Consider the following 5,000-nt stretch of genomic DNA (forward strand, 5'->3'; position numbering starts at 1 on the left):
TCCCGGTCTACTCGCCGGAGAGCCTGGGACGTCCCGGTCTACCTGAGAGAAAGCAAGTCTTCCCGGTCGACTCGCAAGGGCGCCGCTTGCCCCGGTCTACCCGCCGGAGAGGCTGGGGCTTCCCGGTCTACTTCCCCGAAAGCAAAGCCTCCCGGTCTACCCGCCCTTCCACGTCGGTTGCCCCGGTCTACTCGCCGGAGAGGCTGGGGCGTCCGGTCTACCCGGAGAAAGCAAGTCTTCCCGGTCTACCCGCCGGTTGCCCCGGTCTACTCGCCGGAGAGCCTGGGACGTCCCGGTCTACCTGAGAGAAAGCAAGTCTTCCCGGTCGACTCGCAAGGGCGCCGGTTGCCCCGGTCTACCCGCCGGAGAGGCTGGGGCTTCCCGGTCTACTTCCCCGAAAGCAAAGCCTCCCGGTCTACCCGCCCTTCCGCGTCGGTTGTCCCGGTCTACTCGCCGGAGAGGCTGGGGCGTCCGGTCTACCCGGAGAAAGCAAGTCTTCCCGGTCTACCCGCCGGTTGCCCCGGTCTACTCGCCGGAGAGCCTGGGACGTCCCGGTCTACCTGAGAGAAAGCAAGTCTTCCCGGTCGACTCGCAAGGGCGCCGGTTGCCCCGGTCTACCCGCCGGAGAGGCTGGGGCTTCCCGGTCTACTTCCCCGAAAGCAAAGCCTCCCGGTCTACCCGCCCTTCCGCGTCGGTTGTCCCGGTCTACTCGCCGGAGAGGCTGGGGCGTCCGGTCTACCCGGAGAAAGCAAGTCTTCCCGGTCTACCCGCCGGTTGCCCCGGTCTACTCGCCGGAGAGTCTGGGGCTTCCCGGTCTACCTGAGAGAAAGCAAGTCTTCCCGGTCGACTCGCAAGGGCGCCGGTTGCCCCGGTCTACCCGCCGGAGAGGCTGGGACGTCCGGTCTACCCGGAGAAAGCAAGTCTTCCCGGTCTACCCGCCGGTTGCCCCGGTCTACTCGCCGGAGAGTCTGGGGCTTCCCGGTCTACCTCCCCGAAAGCAAGGCCTCCCGGTCTACTCGCCGGAGAGCCTGGGACGTCCCGGTCTACCTGAGAGAAAGCAAGTCTTCCCGGTCGACTCGCAAGGGCGCCGGTTGCCCCGGTCTACCCGCCGGAGAGGCTGGGGCTTCCCGGTCTACTTCCCCGAATGCAAAGCCTCCCGGTCTACCCGCCCTTCCGCGTCGGTTGCCCCGGTCTACTCGCCGGAGAGGCTGGGGCGTCCGGTCTACCCGGAGAAAGCAAGTCTTCCCGGTCTACCCGCCGGTTGCCCCGGTCTACTCGCCGGAGAGTCTGGGGCTTCCCGGTCTACCTGAGAGAAAGCAAGTCTTCCCGGTCGACTCGCAAGGGCGCCGGTTGCCCCGGTCTACCCGCCGGAGAGGCTGGGACGTCCGGTCTACCCGGAGAAAGCAAGTCTTCCCGGTCTACCCGCCGGTTGCCCCGGTCTACTCGCCGGAGAGTCTGGGGCTTCCCGGTCTACCTGAGAGAAAGCAAGGCCTCCCGGTCTACTCGCCGGAGAGCCTGGGACGTCCCGGTCTACCTGAGAGAAAGCAAGTTTTCCCGGTCGACTCGCAAGGGCGCCGCTTGCCCCGGTCTACCCGCCGGAGAGGCTGGGGCTTCCCGGTCTACTTCCCCGAAAGCAAAGCCTCCCGGTCTACCCGCCCTTCCACGTCGGTTGCCCCGGTCTACTCGCCGGAGAGGCTGGGGCGTCCGGTCTACCCGGAGAAAGCAAGTCTTCCCGGTCTACCCGCCGGTTGCCCCGGTCTACTCGCCGGAGAGTCTGGGGCTTCCCGGTCTACCTCTCCGAAAGCAAGGCCTCCCGGTCTACCCGCCCTTCCGCGCCGGTTTTCCCGGGCTACTCGCCGGAGAGGCTGGGACGTCTGGTCTACCCAGAGAAAGCAAGTCTTCCCGGTCTACCCGCCGGTTGCCGCGGTCTACTCGCCGGAGAGTCTGGGGCTTCCCGGTCTACCTCCCCGAAAGCAAGGCCTCCCGGTCTACTCGCCGGAGAGCCTGGGACGTCCCGGTCTACCTGAGAGAAAGCAAGTCTTCCCGGTCGACTCGCAAGGGCGCCGGTTGCCCCGGTCTACCCGCCGGAGAGGCTGGGGCTTCCCGGTCTACCTCCCCGAAAGCAAGGCCTCCCGGTCTACTCGCCCTTCCGCGTCGGTTGCTCCGGTCTACTCGTCGGAGAGGCTGGGACGTCTGGTCTACCCGGAGAAAGCAAGTCTTCCCGGTCTACCCGCCGGTTGCCCCGGTCTACTCGCCGGAGAGCCTGGGACGTCCCGGTCTACCTGAGAGAAAGCAAGTCTTCCCGGTCGACTCGCAAGGGCGCCGCTTGCCCCGGTCTACCCGCCGGAGAGGCTGGGGCTTCCCGGTCTACTTCCCCGAAAGCAAAGCCTCCCGGTCTACCCGCCCTTCCGCGTCGGTTGTCCCGGTCTACTCGCCGGAGAGGCTGGGGCGTCCGGTCTACCCGGAGAAAGCAAGTCTTCCCGGTCTACCCGCCGGTTGCCCCGGTCTACTCGCCGGAGAGTCTGGGGCTTCCCGGTCTACCTGAGAGAAAGCAAGTCTTCCCGTTCGACTCGCAAGGGCGCCGGTTGCCCCGGTCTACCCGCCGGAGAGGCTGGGACGTCCGGTCTACCCGGAGAAAGCAAGTCTTCCCGGTCTACCCGCCGGTTGCCCCGGTCTACTCGCCGGAGAGTCTGGGGCTTCCCGGTCTACCTCCCCGAAAGCAAGGCCTCCCGGTCGACTCGCAAGGGCGCCGCTTGCCCCGGTCTACCCGCCGGAGAGGCTGGGGCTTCCCGGTCTACCTCCCCGAAAGCAAAGCCTCCCGGTCTACCCGCCCTTCCGCGTCGGTTGCCCCGGTCTACTCGCCGGAGAGGCTGGGGCGTCCGGTCTACCCGGAGAAAGCAAGTCTTCCCGGTCTACCCGCCGGTTGCACCGGTCTACTCGCCGGAGAGTCTGGGGCTTCCCGGTCTACCTCTCCCAAAGCAAGGCCTCCCGGTCTACCCGCCCTTCCGCGCCGGTTTTCCCGGGCTACTCGCCGGAGAGGCTGGGACGTCTGGTCTACCCGGAGAAAGCAAGTCTTCCCGGTCTACCCGCCGGTTGCCGCGGTCTACTCGCCGGAGAATCTGGGGCTTCCCGGTCTACCTCCCCGAAAGCAAGGCCTCCCGGTCTACTCGTCGGAGAGTCTGGGACGTCCGGTCTACCCGGAGAAAGCATTTCTTCCCGGTCTACCCGCCGGAGGGGCTGAGGCTCCCCGGTACCAGCTCAGCCGCCACTAGGGGCGCCGTCCCTTCACAACTCTCGGTTAGAGTGCAGTGAGTGGCCCATTTGAATGAAACGCCCGGTCGACCCGCAGGGGCATTAAGGGAGAAAACACTTGGTGTGCCTTTTCGGGGGGGGGGTGGAGCACACGGCATGGCTTCCCTTGCGTACGGGGTAGACACAGACACGGGGATACAGAGAGACAGACAGCAAGACAGTAACCATTTGACAAGATTGTTGTCGTTTAGTCGTGTCCGACTCTTCGCCATGCACTCCTGTCTTCCACTGCCTCCCGCAGTTTGGTCAGACTCCTGTTGGTAGCCACGAGAACACCTTCCAACCTTATCTGGTCCTCTGTCGTCCCCTTCTCCTTGTGCCTTCCATCTTTTCCCAACGTCAGGGTCTTTTCCAGGGAGTCTTCTCTTCTCGTGGGGTGGCCAAAGTATTGAGGCCTCAGCTTCAAGGATCTTACCTTCCAGTGTGCACTCAGGGCTGAATGGATCCCATCCGAATGAAACACCCGGTCAACCCATTACAGCAATGGGAACTGGGGTTCGTAGAGGACAGGCGTTCGGACGACCCTTCTTTACGGGGGACCACGCAACGGTGCGAGTCAGTGGGCTGGATGGGGTATATTCTTGCAGCAGTAGCACCTTAGAGAGGAACTAGGTTTGTCATCGCTACGAGCTTTCGTGTGCCTGAAGAAGTGTGCATGCTCACGAAACCTCATAGCGATGAAAAACTTAGGTGGTCTCTAAGGTGCTTCTCTCTCTCTCTCTCTCTCTCTCACACACACACACACACACACACAGAGAGAGAGAGAGAGAGAGAGAGAGAGAGAGAGAGAGAGAGACATATAAAAATACACCCACGTCCTTGCTTGCGGGGGACAGAGACAGACACAGAGAGACGGACCCAAAATATATCAAAAAGAGAGAGAGACCCAGGCAGGCCAGGACACACAAACACATACACAAACGCACAAACCCCCATTTCGACTGCATGGACGCACGCAGAATAACAACAACAGGGACAATATCGAACGCACGCACGCAACGCGGAACAAACTTGTTTGCGAGGGAGGGAGACGGAAAGACACAAGATATCTCTCTCACGCTGGCATACACTGAAACAGAGCATGTGCTTGTGCCGAGGAGACAGAGAGAGGACAGGAATCAAATACACCTCGCACTCGCACTCAAGTGTGCAGGGGAGACAGAAATGGACACAAAATCTCTCTCTCTCTCTCTCACACACACACACACAACACACAAACAAAGAAAACACAAAACAAAACTCTTTTGCGGGGGAGGGAGACTGAAAGACACAAAATATCTCTCTCATGCAAGCATAGACTCAAACAGAGCATGTGCTTGTGTGGGGGAGACACACACACACACACACACACACACACACACAGAGAGAGAGAGAGAGAGAGATGGACACAAGTATCACTCTCTCTCTCTCTCTCTCTCTCTCTCACACACACACACACACACAGGCCAGACAGACAGACAGACAGACACACACACACAAAGACGGCCCACCCAAGTGGGGGGGGAATGGCCGCGCTGCCTACCTAGCTATCCGCTGGCCACACGGGGTCGCCCCAGTGCTCCTAAATCAAGTGACAGGCGCCGTCTGTCTGGTAGATCCCAGAGACCTTTATAAGCAAAGGTCCCGGCGTTGTGCCGGTCTACCCGGTGGGTGGGAGGGAGGGAGGGAGGGAAAGGCCTGCCTGCCTG

Source organism: Zootoca vivipara, chromosome 16, assembly GCF_965207765.1.
Source record: "Zootoca vivipara chromosome 16, rZooViv2.hap1.1, whole genome shotgun sequence".
NCBI classification, from domain to species: Eukaryota; Metazoa; Chordata; class Lepidosauria; order Squamata; family Lacertidae; genus Zootoca; species Zootoca vivipara.